The following is a 16,183-nucleotide window of genomic DNA, read 5'->3' on the forward strand; positions in this document are numbered from 1 at the left end:
AGGCTTCCCGTTCGGGAGCAAGCTATCTTAAAAGATTCTTCCCCTAATATTAATATAAGGGTCATGTTTTATTTGCTTATATGAGTCATTCTCACGAAAACTGTCATTTTTCAGTTCATAAAATCCCAAAAAAGTAAAGTGAATAAAAAGCTCTGAAACTTTTTATATTAATAGAAATATGTAATGGCATTATAAAGAAAGCATATATCCTATAAATTATACTTAATATTTAAATTAATTAATTTTTTAAATAATTAATTTATAATTAATTAATTTATAATAATTAACAATTAATTAATTAATTTAATAAATAAATTAATTAATTTAATAAATTAATTTAATGAATTAATTTATTAATTTTTTAATTTATTTTTCAAATTAATTAATAAGTAAATTAATTATTTTCACTATTTAAAAAGTGAGGGAATGACACTAATAGTGAGGGAATGATATTTTATTTTAATACATGTTTCTATCTAAGTTACATCTATCTAAAGTTTGAAAATGATAACATACTAAATATATATAATATTTATTATAATTTAGTCTTATATATTTAATAGTTTTTACTGGTTTGGGAAATAAAATTGGCTGGCACGATTGAACAAAATAAAATTTAATAATATACTCATCTTGAATCATTCCCTCACTTCAGCGTCATTCCCTCACTTTATACACTAGTGAGGGAATGACGAATTCAATAAAATTAAAAAATAACAGTTAGGCCTAATTAATTTCTGAAGTCAATCACATACAATTATATTCATACAAGAAAGCTACAAGCTACATATAATTATCCACTTTCTCGATGAAGTTGTATTTTATCTTACTCTAAAAAATGACATGAGGGAATGACAAATGTAAAAAATTTTACCTGGTTTGATTTATTCAAATTTATTCCACAGTAAAGCTTCTTTAAGTTGAATATGGAAACATACTGCAATTTTGTTCTATGATGCCTGTTGTTAACTTCTGAAGTTTTTATTAAAATATTTTTATTGTAAGAAGATTGCAGGTGATAAGAACATTGTTGTGAGGGAATGACGCGAAACACTGGGGACAAAGTTTAAAATAGTGCTGTGTTAATATTTTTATCAGAAATTAAATTTAAAATTGATTTTCTGAATTCTATATTTCAATATTCTGAAATAAAAAACACGAATTTGTAAAAAAGAAATTTTTATTTCAGAAACAATTTTTTTCTTTTTTTAAATCAGCAGTGGGGATAAGTGAGGGAATGACATATTAATATATTTTAATTACCTAAAATAAATAAAAAATAAAAATTGATAATTTTATTTTTATTCTTTTGTTAGCTTGCATTCTGAAGGACACTTTCTCTGAATTTTTCTTCTTCGTAAGCTGTAAAACAAACCTAAAATATACTGGGGACATGAAAAGGACTGTTTTTGTGAGAATGACCCATATATGGTATTAATAACGGTAATGGCAAAGTTTAAATAGTTCGAATTTAAAGATCGTTCTTAACCACAAAACTAAATATAAATTGTAATTTTGTTAGAAGCAAAACACGAGAAAAAAGTTTATTTTTAAAAGGTATGATATAAATTATCATAATACTGTAAATTAAGAGTTATTTTTATATTGATACCAAAGTACTTACGTGTTTATTTTTAAAATGTAATGCGGTCTATTTAATCTTTTACTAGTATCATAAGCTTTTGACAGCTACTTTTTATTTGCGAATTTAGAAAAGGGAATTTATAAAATTTGTCAGCCACCGTATGTAAGTCGCAATTCCTTACAGAAACAAAGCTGTAAATAGTTAAGCAAATGTTAATTCTAAATTTAGTGTTAAATCAGTACTTCATTAATCAGGAGGCCTTATAGGACCGAGCCTGTACATTTCTGGGTTTTTCTGAATATTTAATGCTTTTTTCCTCTATTAAGTGAAGAGTAAACCAACATTGAATCAAATAAAAGCTATAATTTAATAATAAACCAAAATTTATATTTGATGTGGAAAATTTAAAAGCAATTTTGTATATTAACGTGTAAATTTGGTTTGAAATTACCAGCGGTGGGTCTCAACAGTTCTGTGCCTATCAATATCTAAATGACGCCCTGCAGTTAATACAAGTTAAGTTGCTCAGTTAAAAACTAAGATAAATGTATATACAGTGGAACCTGTAAAAGTGACCACCTGGGTAAAGTGATCACCTGAGTAAGCTGACCATTTTCTATAAGTTTTATTTAAAGAGTCCTTTTTAAAGAGCCTTCATAAAGTGACCATTTGACTTGGTCCCGAGGGTGGTCAATTTAGACATGTTCCACTGTATATATATATATATATATATATATATATATATATATATATATATATATATATATATATATATATATATATATATATATATATATATATATATATATATATATATATATATATATATATATATATATATATATATATATAATACGAAAATTACAAAAAATATTTTTGCATTAATGAAAGCATTGAAACTCCTTCGTTTTCATAAAATGTCTTATTTAAAGAATAAGTGTAGAGATATTCTATTTTGGGACTTCAAGGCTGAAAACATACCAATGAATTACAAATTAAATTTACATTTCAAAGGAGGAGTTAATTTAAAATCTGTCCTTTTTCACTTCCATATAAGGAAGTATTTAAAGATTTTCGATTATGCGTAGGGATGCAAGGAATACACGACTGGCCTTTCTACCTACTTTTGGTTGTAGTATTTAATGCAGGAACGACAGTTTTTGCATGTCTTTTGATGTATGTTGTGTACCATCTAAGCTTTAGCAGAATTGTTTAGATTTTTGTCCACCCCACTCTAGTTGGGGAGAGTGGGTGTGAACTTCAACAGTTAACATCAAATAAAGCCTGTGAAGAAGTTCTTGGCTCATGACTCTCACTAATCCAAACTAAAAACAATCCAAAATAACAGTGTTGTAGCCCTGTTATTAGGTATATACCCATACGAAAATTTAAGGTATATTTAAGGTTGATTTGAGATATATTTGAGGTATATTTAAGGCTACTGAGAAAACAGCAATAAAAATTATACCTCGTAAAGGTTGTAATTAAGGTGTACGAGGTTGTTTTATATATACTTCAGCTTATTTTGAGGTTGTTCAAAATCAACTTCAAATCAACCAGGCTGATGAGGTGATTTTCAAGGTATACCAGGTTGATTTTCTGACACTTGTAACAAAAGAGGTATTTTTGAGGTATAAAATTTTTCACGTTATTTCAACTAAAGAGAGTGAGGTATTTATTGAGGTATATGAAGTCATTTTATTTATACCTAAGCTTATTTTGAGGTTGTTTTAAATTCACTTCAAATCAACCAGACTGATAAGGTGATTTTTAAGGTATGCGAGGTTGTTTTTCTTACACTTGTAACAAAAGAGGTATTTTATGAGGTATAAAAAAATCAACCTTATTTCAACTAACGAGAGTGAGGCATTTACGAGGTATAAAGAAATATAGCTTTTTTCTACTGAAGAGAGTGAGGTATTTACGAGGTATAAAAAATATACCTTATTTCAACTAAATTATTGGTGATTTTTAAGGTGTGCGAGGTTGTTTTTCTTACACTTGTAACAAAAGAGGTTTTTTTATGAGGTACTATAAAAAAATCAACCTTATTTCAACTAACGAGAGTGAGTCATTTACGAGGAATAAAAAAATATACCTTTTTTCTACTGAAGAGAGTGAGGTATTTACGAGGTATAAAAAATATACCTTATTTCAACTAAAGAGAGTGAGGTATTTATTGAGGTATATGAAGTCATTTTATTCATACCTAAGCTTATTTTGAGGTTGTTTTAAATTCACTTCAAATCAACCAGACTGATAAGGTGATTTTTAAGGTATGCGAGGTTGTTTTTCTTACACTTGTAACAAAAGAGGTATTTTATGAGGTATAAAAAAATCAACCTTATTTCAACTAACGAGAGTGAGGCATTTACGAGGTATAAAAAAATATACCTTTTTTCTACTAAAGAGAGTGAGGTATTTACGAGGTATAAAAAATATACCTTATTTCAACTAAAGAGAGCGAGGTATTTATTGAGGTATATGAAGTCATTTTATTTATACCTAAGCTTATTTTGAGGTTGTTTTAAATTCACTTCAAATCAACCAGACTGATAAGGTGATTTTTAAGGTGTGCGAGGTTGTTTTTCTTACACTTGTAACAAAAGAGGTTTTTTTATGAGGTACTATAAAAAAATCAACCTTATTTCAACTAACGAGAGTGAGGCATTTACGAGGAATTAAAAAATATACCTTTTTTCTACTGAAGAGAGTGAGGTATTTACGAGGTATAAAAAAGTTTACCTTATTTCAACTAAAGAAAGTGAAGTATTTATTGAGATGTATGAAGTCATTTTATTTATCCCTAAGCTTGTTTTAAGGTTGTTTAAAGTACTCTTCATATCAACTATCTCACTTCCCTGAGTTCCATGCGAGCCGGCAAATGGCGTGTGTGTTGACAATCGAAAGTCTATTCGAAATTCTGTAAGTGTGCTTGACATTTATTAATTTAGTTTTATCACTTTTAATCAAATATGCTTAAATTTTCAAACTTAAATTTTATTATTTTTGTTTTAAAGACACGTCTTGATCTTAAATAATTTAAGTTGGAGGGTATTCTTAGAGGCTATCGTTGTAGGCTTAACAAAAGGAGAGAACAATCGAAATATTTCTCGTCGCTGTTTAGGGTAACGTTACTGGTGAATGGTTACAGCAGGTTATGCACAGTATATTTTATTGTTTGTAATTTATTAAATAGAACTATTCTCTTTATTTTGCTTAAATGTATATGTTTTAACGCAGCAGTATGCAAGCTGATTAATTGAGTAAAATGTTCATAATTTCTCTTATAAATAAATCATTGAAAATCGAAAGATTTTTTTAAATAGCAATATATTATATATATATATATATATATATATATATATATATATATATATATATATATATATATATATATATATATATATATATATATATATATATATATATATATATATACTATTTGATATTCATTTCAACTTTATTATACGAGTTGAATAATTTTGATTGTTTACACTTGTCCACATCTAAGTCATATCTCAACTACCTTCACCATTGTATAGATTTGATATTCATTTAACTTCATTATACGAGATGAATTATTTTATTGTAAAACCTGTCTCCATCCAAGTCAACTTTGAACTGCCTTCACCGTTGCTTATATTGTATATATTTGATGTTCATTTCAACTTTATTATACGAGTTGAATAATTTTGTTATAAAACCTGTCTCCATCCAAGTCAACTTTGAGCTGCCTTCACCATTGCTTATATTGTATATATTTGATGTTTATTTCCATTTTAATATACGAGATGAATAATTTTATTACAAAAACTGTCTCCATCCAAGACAACTTTGAGCTGCCTTCACCATTGCTTAGATTGTATATATTTGATGTTCATTTCAACTTTATTATACGAGTTGAATAATTTTGTTATAAAACCTGTCTCCTTCCAAATCAACTTAAAGCTGCCTTCACCATTGCTTATATTGTATATAATTGATATTCATATAAACTTTATTATACGGGTTGAATAATTTTGATTGTTTTCACTTGTCCGCATCTATGTCATATCTCCACTGCCTTCACCATTGTAAATATTTAATATTCAATTCAACTTTTTTATGCGAGTTGAATAATTTTCGTTCTTTTCACTTATCCGCATCTGTGTCATGTCTCAACTGCCTTCACCATTGTAAATATTTGATATTCATTTCAAATTTTTTATACGAGCTGAAGAATTTTGGTTTTTTTCACTTATCCGCTTCTGTGTCATGCCTCAACTGCCTTCACCATTGTATATATCTGATATTCTTTTCAACTTTATTATACGAGATGAAAAATTTTATTGTTAAACCTGTCACCATCCAAGTCAACTTTGAGCTGCCTTCACCATTGCTTAGATTGTATATATTTGATATTCATTTCAACTTTATTATACGAGTTAAATAATTTTGATTGTTTTCACTTGTCCGCATCTATGTCATATTTCAACTGCCTTCCTCATTGTAAATATTTGATATTCATTTCAACATTTTTATACGAGTTAAATAATTTTGGTTGTTTTCACTTATCCGCATCCATGTCATGTCTCAACTGCCTTCACCGTTGCATATATATTTGATGTTCATTTCATCTTTATTATACGAGCTGAATAATTTTGTTATAAAACCTGTCTCCATCCAAGTTAACTTTGAGTTGCCTTCACTATTGCTTATATTGGATATATTTGTCTTTTTTATTTGTGTTAAACCGCAAATATATATATATATATATATATATATATAACAAAAAAATCGACGCACCAAGAAGCAATCATCCGTTTGCTTTGAAATTTCGTATGCATGAATGTTTTGAACAGATCAGGCTGGAATGATGCCGACTGGGGACGTATAGTCTTTAGCGACGAATCCCGCTTCCAACTGTGTCCTGACGATCATCGAAAACGTGTTTGGAGACGCACAGGGCGGAGGGGGGATCCTTCCTTCACTACTGCACGCCAAACCGGCCCTCAACAAGGCATTATGGTCTGGGGTGCCATTTCCTCTGACAACCGGATCCTTTTTGTCGTCATTAGAGGTACACTTACTGCACAGCGGTACGTCGATGACATCCTAAGACCTGTTTTGCAGCGCCCTGGGCTGGCAGCAGGACAATGCCAGACCACATACGGCACGTGTTGCTATGAACTGTTTGCAAGTACTGTAGCTGTTTGCAACTATGAACTGTACTTGAATTCATCCCCCATTCTCAGAAAGAGCCCACCAGAGGATCTAAATTTCTTATTTTTGCGCCCACGTGAAAAGGTTAAGTAAAAAAAGGTAGAAATTGGAAGCTGCATAAATTATAGAGAGAAAACATTTTTGAAAGATTCTTAGTTAAAATTTTCGCGAAAAAGATTTTTTTTTAAATGTTTAATCGTTAAACATTAATACAAAATTTGAGGCAGATTAGCAAAAGCTGCAAATTTATTTGTAGTTAGAAATTTGTATTTACAATTTTGTATTTACGTCATAAATTTCAAAATTACTTGAAAAAGTTTTAAAACTTACTTCCAAGATTTTCAGAAATACATAGATATTAATACAATTTTAAAAATTGAAGTAAACTTACAAGTTAACAGCTTCACTATTCAAGTTAGCAGATGAATCAGCACAGGACACACAACAGAGGAAAGCGACTTGTGGGCTAAGAGTGGTAGAAATCACATAAATCTCGGTGCGCTGCCGCGAAGCGTCATTAACCGATTCATCTGTAGTACTAAATCGATGATGAGGAGTAGTGAGGAGGAATGGAGATGGGAGGAAGAGGGTGTGCTCAGCACCGAAAAATCGAGAGGGGGTTCGCGTGGCATGGACAATCAAGAAATGTTGAGTGGCATGGGGTATAATTAAATGACAATATAATCATAAACAATATAAAATAAAATAATCATGAAGATTAGGATGATCGATATTATTAAGGAAGGTCTGGGTTAAATATAATATACATACATATATATATATATATATATATATATATATATATATATATATATATATATATATATATATATATATATATATATATATATTTACAACGCACGATAATCAACCCAAATTGAATAAAAAATAAGATAAAAATAAAATAGATATATACAATAAGAAAATAATCAATGAGAGAAAATTATGTCATGAGCTCTGTTACAGTGGTGACCCAGGCGTCCTGGTTGAATAACCACTCGTCTTCAGGGTTGCTCACTACACTAGTCTTAATCATACTGAATATTCCTTGGGGTTGCTCGCCCTTCTCGGTCCATGCATATGTTATGTAATACCGTGTGTATGAAGTGTAATTTTGATAGAAAACCAAAATTGGGCTGGGGCTGAGTGTACTTCGTGTGCTAGGGCAACACCATATCCCTAAGGAAAAAGGCAGTGATTGGACTAAATTTAGTGTTGTCATCAATTAATTCTATATCTAAGAGTGCGTTAAAATTGCTGGTGGTACAGGTTTTTGCTTCATCGCAGAAATTTTTATTTAAATTTTTTATATAGACGTTGATGTCATAAATTTTCAGATCCCTTTTTATACTATTATTGCTAATGCAGTTAGGGGCACCGACGAGTCTTCTAATAATCTTCCCTTCTGCCATAGAGAGTTTATTTTTTAAATGATCACTTAGGGTGGTAATGGCGGGGCAGACATAGGTTAGAATTGGTCTTGTTGCCATTAGATAGACAGTGCGCTTGCATTTTAAGTCTAAAGATGACTTCGAGTTTAATATGGAGTTGAGGGTCCAATAGGCACCATTTGCTTTTTTAATAATGTTATTTATGTGTTGTTTCCAACTTAAATTAAAGGTGATAGTGACTCCTAGATATTTTGCACTCTTTGTGGGTTTAATGATCTGGTTGTAGAGGACAATACATTTCTTTTACTATTGAAAATAATCATTTGGCACTTATTAGGGTGTAGTTTTATCTTCCATTGTGAGCATCATTTTTCGATATTGTAGATCTTCTTTTGCATGTGTTTAAAGGCTTGTAAATGGCTCATAGATTTCGTGATAATTGCTGTATCGTCGGCATATACTGCTGTGAATTCGTTTGGATTATCGTTATTGATGGGGAAGTCAGCTGTGTATAAAATGTATAGTAGTAGCCCGAGGATACTACCTTGGGGCACACCGGCTTGAATGTTTTTATAAGCTGAGAACGAACTATCGGTTTTAATTCTGAACTTTCTATCAGAAATTAAAGAGTTAATTAAAGTACTAAGATCTAATGAAATATTCATTTTATGTAGTTTTACGATAAGTCCCTTATGCCATACTCGGTCGAAGGCCTTGGCAGCGCCGAGCATGAGCATAAGGGCGGTTTCGTGTTTAAATTTAGCATTACTGATTCTAGGATATTTACAAGCTGCCTGGTAGTTGATAAGCGCTTCTGAAAGCCATATTGTTGGTTTGGGAGTAGGTGAATATAATCATTGAGTCTTCGTTGAATAATTTTTTCAAAGATTTTTGATAACATAGGGAGTAGACTAATTGGCCTGTAGTTTTCAGGATTAGAGGCCTTTTTACCGGGCTTAGCGAATAGAATGATGCCTGATTTTTTCCATTCCTCGGGAAAATATAGGTTTTTAATGGAGGCATTATAAATATTAACAATTTGGAATATTTTATTTCGAGGGAGATTTTTTATCATGATGTTCGTAATATTGTCATACCCAGGAGCTTTCTTATTTGCGAAAGTTTTAATGATGCAGGTGACTTCATCTTCTGATGCCGGTTCGATGTTGTTCTCAATATGATTGTCTTGATTTATAATATTATTGTAGTAGTCATTTATAATTTTATCGTTTATGGGGCAGGTATTTTCAGTATTGCTGCTGAATTGGTTCTCCATAGTATAGGCGAAAATGCTAATTTAATCATCCGAGGTATATACTGAACCGTTTGACCCTTTTAAGGGCATTTTGTTCAGAGGTGTTTTCTTAAGAGACTTGGTCATTTTCCAAATGGAATTATCACTATTGCTCAGACTTTCGAGTTTCCCATTCCATAGGCTGTTTCTATGTTGATTACTTTTTTCTTTTATAATTTTGTTTAATTTATTAAGTTGACGTTTTAGTTCCGGATTGAAGTTTCTCTGGAATCTTTTTCTCAGCTTATTTTTATCCTTAATAAGTTTTTTGATGTTATGAGGTAGTTTATAGTTGTTGAGGTTGATGGGTTTGAGTTCTGTAGCTTCCTTATAAGCATAGGTAATGGAGTTAGAGATATTATTAATGGAGGAGTTTATATCATCATTAGAAATGGGAGCTGAATCTTCGTTAGAATAGGTAAGATGAGGGATGTTGTGGTATAGAGTCCAGTCAGTTTTTCTTCTAAATTGGTCGTTATCTTGCATTACGAGGGTAGTAGTGATCCAGACAGGGAAATGATCGCGGCTAAGTTCATCGAGGGTTTCAACAGCAAAAGGTGAGCTTGTATTTGTAATCATGAAATCTAAAATAACAGGAGGGTGCATGGAGATAGGTTGGTTTTTCAGGAGCGTAGACTGTGAGTCCGAATTCTTTAATGAGGTGGTGCAGTTGTCTTCCAAGTTTGTTAACTTTTCTACAGCCCCATAAGTCGTTTTTAGCATTAAAATCACCAAGAGCAATCGTTGGAAGTTTGGGAGGAAATAGTTTTTTCATAAAATCTGTTGAGAATTCATTCCACGGTGGGTTGTAGATGCGGGAAATTTTAATATTATTGTTGTTTATTTGTAGTAAAATGGAAGTTTCTTCTCTATTATTTTGAGTGCTCAGGTTGTATATTGATGCTTTGTACTTCTTATGGATAAATATCGCTCACCCGCCGCCTGTGCGAATGATACGGTCACATTTAAAGGTGTTGTAGTTCGGTACTTTCAGTCTATGGCTGGGCTTTGTGTGCGTCTCAGTAACTGCTATTATGTCAGGGTTGAAATTTGCAATGAAATCGAGAAATTCGGCGAATTTTGTTCACTGCTGGAGGTTCCTTGGTTTGGGATAGCTTACGAATTATTTCGGAGTTGCTGTTGGAATATGGATATACATTTTTCAAGGTTGTTGCTGGCTTCCACAGCTTGTTGTAGTAATAATGCTGGGTTTAGATTTATTGGTTGTTGGGTGTTATTGTTTTGGACAACAGTTTCATAGCTAAATCTTGAGCGGGTGGTATTACTATTGAAATTGTTTCTATTTTCTCTCTTACTGAAGGATCTTCTATTATTTGTTCTATTGTAAATTTTTTCAACAATACTTTCGTATTTAGGGCATTTACTGTAATTTGCTGGGTGATCTCCACCGTAGTTGCAACATTTTGGAGGTTCGTCATTTGTTTTTCTGCATTCATTGGTAGCATGGTTCTCTGCACATTTTACACAGCTGTGAGGGTGCTTGCACAGTCATTGGCCGTGAAGAAATCCTGACATCGGTGGCATTGTGAGGGGCCGCCGGATTTTCTGTATTCTTCTATATTGATGCACATATTGAACAGGATTTTAATACCGTAAATCTCTTTACAACTGCGGATATCCTTGTTCAGGGTTGCGACAAAAGTGGGTATAGGAATTTTGTTCGTCTAAACATTTGAGTAACGTTAATAACAGAAGAGTTTATTTTTGCTAATTCGTATTGTACATCTTCTGCACTATATTCTTTTTTGACTCTAAAGATACGTTCTTCTGGTACGTGTGATGAGCAATATTTGCTTCGTTTAAAATTCTTATTATGCGACATCTGTCTTCTGTTTTCTTGGTTTTTATGGTGAAGTAATCACCATTATTTTTTGAGTTATAATCTTCCTTATCTTGGAGTTGTTTATTGAAATCCTTCCAGTTAAAATTTTTGTACTTGATTACGATGGGAGTATTTCGGATATTTTCTTTTGAAGAGTGAAATCGTCTTCTGGGATAGGGTCGTTAATAGTATGATTTATCTTAGTTGGGGATGGTGGTGTTGTCTTAAACCTTTTTGGTATTGAAAAAGAAATATTATTTCCTCTGTATATTTGGTTTAAAGTATCAGGAAAGTCGGTGTCCATATTGTTATCACTTGAGACATTTTGATAAAAAAAATGGGATCAAAATTGATTTTGATTGATTTGAATATGGTTGGAAATTGAGTTTTATTATCTTGGGCGAAAGTATCAATTTTTTCCGTGGTGGTTTCTGAGAGGTCATTAAATAGGGTATTTTCGCTCGATATTTTATTTTTGAGAGCGAGATATTTATGTTTGAGATGATTATGGTGGTTATTAATTTTATTCAGGGTCTGTGCGACCTTATGGCTTAGACTTTTAAAATTAGGGGCATTTCTCAATAGCTCAAGGGTTATGATTAGCATATTTTCAAAAGGTATAGCGATATCATTAATAATGCTCAAATCTGAGTCTTCATTATCGATTAAATTGTCTATGGGGGCGTCGGATTCTAAATCCGTACAATCTTCATTCGTCGATTGAACTGTATTTTTGTTTCCGCTTTTTCTTTTCATTCGTTTTGCCGGTGTTAGGATAGGTTAATTTCAAAATATTTTTGGAGGGGGGTACACCCCTCTTTAAGAGCGGCATCCTCAATAATAACTACTGCATCCATAGGACTCTCGGAGATAAAAGGTGAAATCTTTCTGGTCCTGAAAAGGACCATTTTGCGATAAATCATTAGGTGCGAGGCCATGAATCTCACCCAGAATCAACCGACGCTAAACTATATTCTACAATAAATACATAAAGAACAACTAACTAGCACAAATTAGACGCATGAATACTTATCTTACAATCAGCTCGATGAACTAGCAATTCTCTATAGTCCAGCCGATGTTCTATCAGCTGGGCTAAGAGTAGGCGAGGATCGGACTTTTATTTCTGAAGAAACTGCTTGGGATCGCTTCCGGTCATTGGTTTTTGCTCAGTTATAGAACTTCAAGTCAGAAGCTATAATTTCATTTCTTCTGGGCATAACTGCAATTACCATTTTACAAAGTTAGAGCATAGACAGAGAAAATTATTGTAGGCGGATAACCTAACAAATAACCCATCCGCCAAACTGACTGAAGCGTGGTGGCATGTGTTTGAATTTCACAGTCATTTTCCATGTTTATTTCATTATTTTTAAGGGATGAATTGCTGTAACTAGCATTATTTGCATTTATTTATTTATTTACTTACTTATTTTTTTAGTGCAGAACCCTGTAAATTTGTGAGAAAATTTTCGATATGGCTTTGTCGTCATATGGTCCCGCAGTGGACACGGTTCCCAGTGGAACAACGAAGTCAAGCATTACTGACTGCAGTTAGTAAGGGGGTGGATGACCACTTTGATCAGTCTGCGAAGGGACCGAGCGTGCCAGGTATCGGTCCTCGTTAAAATATTCTACCGTAAAGTGCTCTACTTCGCTCGCAAGGCGTCGGGCTACCATAGCAAAGGAGCGATCCCCTCTACAGACGATCAAAATTGTGATGGCATATATTCGGATCATCCTCAGAGATGTTTCCTCGACCGTTACCAATAGCCCAGTCCCGCAGAGGACTGATCGTTAAGACACGGTTCCCAGCAGATCACCGAAGTCAAACATCACTGGCTACGATCAGTGTGCGGGTGGGTGACCACTTGGATCAGTCTGCGTAGGGACCGAGGGTGTGCGGTATTGGTCCTCGTTAAACTGTGCTACCGTAAAGTGCTCGACTCCGCACGCAGGTCGTCGGGCTACCGAAGCGGGGGTGCCATCCCCTTTGCAGTGGATCAAAATTGTGATGGCTTGTCTTCGGATCATCCTCAGGGATGTTTCCCAGACCGTCGCCAATAGCCCATTGTGCAGCTCTAGTGCGACGTAAATTAACTACAACAAGATAATAAAATGTTTTATTCTAATAGTATCGCAAGCGTCAAGATCAATCCTAATTAAATGTCTGACACGCAAATCGAAAAAGATGATTATTTATTATTGAAACACGTCAATCAACGAAATCTCCTTCAATATAAGCCTACAAAACCTTTACAGTATATCAATAATATCCCTTAATTTACATAAATAGCTAATTTTTGACAAGTATTTCAAAATTATGTGCAGACAACTTGTATTTAATAGTTATTACAGTAAGTATAGTAAATTTGAAACATATTTTAAAGTTTCTAAATTTACGTTTGAAATTAAGAAGAGCCATTAATCTTAAAGTTGTAGACTCAAATAATTCAGCTTATCGTACAGAAATAAATTGCTGATTTTTATCATTTAAATGTAATATGTTTCTATTCTGTTTCATACATTTACACTGAAAAGCCAAAAAATTATCTTTGGATAAATGAATGCAATGCAAATGTTTACATAAATGTATGCAAAATTTTTCGATTCGCTTGAAAAGTTCTTGAGATATAGCGAAATACGTAATAAGTAAAATTAACATTAAGGGGTCCAAACTACGTAGCGCTCTCCTGACCAAACTATTCGGACCATATTTTCCAGATTGCTGCTGTATTTTGAGGAGTCAAAAATCAGAATCCGTCAAAAAAAAAGGTACATTCATCCAGAGAAAAACCTTTTCCGTGTCTGATTTCGTAACTTAAAATATCGTCTGCATTTAATATTTAGCAAATTTGAGGTTATTAACATTGAGTCCCAGAACGTGAAGATCCAACCATTATATCAAAAGTTATTCAGTGAGGTCCGTTTTTATTAGACTCACTGTGCATAAAACTTACAATAAACAGATTACGCATATACGTCACACTAGACCTGCACGATAGGCTATTGCCGAGGGTTTGAGAAACAAATGATCCGACGACATATCATCACAGATTTGATTCTCTGCGGAAGGACCCCCCCCCCCGCTGGCTTAGAGTGAAGTCTAGTACTTTACAAAGAAGCTAAAAAAACTGTTGCTAAAAAAAAAAAATCATAAGTTTTTGTTTTGTTTTACGGAAATGGGGTGGTAGAATGTTTCTTATAAAAATTCTATTTAAAAAAAAAAAAAACAAATTCGGATCTATTTGGCTGTCACTGACACATGTATTTTTCATAAAACTCAAATGTTGAAGAGTTACGTAATTTAGTACAAAATATACTAATATATGTATAAAATATTATATTGATTCATTTGGTCATTATGAAAACATTACCAACACTAAGCAGTTTAATTTGGAAGTAAGTGTCTTATGGCCCCTCGAAAGGAATATGTATCAGTAGTATGAGTTGGCTGCTAGCAATAACATCATGCCAAGTGGTGCTTAATAAATTTTATCTTAATTCTAATGCGATTAATTACAAAAGACGAGTTTTGCTAATCTCATAAACATAAAGCCACCGAAAAGAGCAACAAATTACATTAAATTAAAAAAATTGAAATTAGTTCAGATATATTAATTTAAAAACTTAGAGGAAAGAATGAGGTAATAAGTGACATTTTCAGAAAGAGAAATAAAGCTGTATACGAACGATTTTATTACCCATTTATAAGAAGCCGGGACTATTCTCTCATAGAAGCAGGTACTAATTCTTTGCTTTATTTAATTTACCACGGCGAAATTTGAAATACAAATCATGCAGGCATACTAAAAACTGTAGTTATGTCAAGATTAAAAAGAAGGCAAAAAACAATTCTGTTACATTAAGCATACCCATATTAACTCGACCACTTTTTGTTACTTTCTCTTGTTCATTAATTCTCCTAAAAAGTCACTTACCTGGTTTCTCCATCAAGCTCTTTTATTGTGTCAGTATATGCTTTCCAGTTTGGAGCATGATTTAATGATTCTTTACCTATTTTTTTATTTGCCTAGTTTGGTATAAAATCAATGTATAGTGGAAAACCATTTTATTTCAGATAAATTTAGTATCAGAAATATGTCATAGACAATGATTTTTTTCTCAAATGATCACCTTTTTTATTTATATTTTGAAAATTATCTTTTCTAAGCAATTGCATTGTTTTTTTTTTCTTTAAATAGAGCATTAAGTCATTACATTTTGAAAGAATAATATTATTAGGAAAAAACATTTTAAAATTAAAACTAAATTATGCCATAAAAGGAATTCTTTAAACATTCTTTTTCAGTCTTGAGTATTCTAAAATCAAAATCTGAATATTTTTATGAAGTTGTTTGAAATTGAGGTCATTAGCAGTAGCTGAATTATTTATTAGGAATATTAAAATTATTTAACCCTTTGCTTACGGTATACCATGTTGTACCAGCCGTAAGCAAAAGGTTAATAAAGGTATATTGTAAATTACAGTAAGAAAAAAAAACTAAATAGAACCACCATATATGAAGTGAAAACAATGACTCTTCTATTACCAGCTAAATTTATAAGTTTACACAGCTGTCTGTTTATAATGTCTCAATACATTAAAAAAAAAAACTGTCAATGTGCACCAATTTCCTCGTAAAACCACCAGATTTTCAATTTCCAATATTTTAAATAGTATATTATTAACCACAGCAGACAAGTACCGAATTTTGGTAATCATTTTTCAATGTGTTCTTTTTGCAACGATTTGATCATAAATCTCGATCGCTTTTTAGACAGTGATTTATGTCTTTTTTGGCAGTTTCCTTACTGTTTCACGAAGTTAAAATTTTTTGTTTGAGTTATCCAGTTTTGAGGCG

Source organism: Parasteatoda tepidariorum, chromosome 11 (genome assembly GCF_982258835.1).
Source record: "Parasteatoda tepidariorum strain Cologne lab strain chromosome 11, Ptep-v5.0, whole genome shotgun sequence".
NCBI lineage: Eukaryota > Metazoa > Arthropoda > Arachnida > Araneae > Theridiidae > Parasteatoda > Parasteatoda tepidariorum.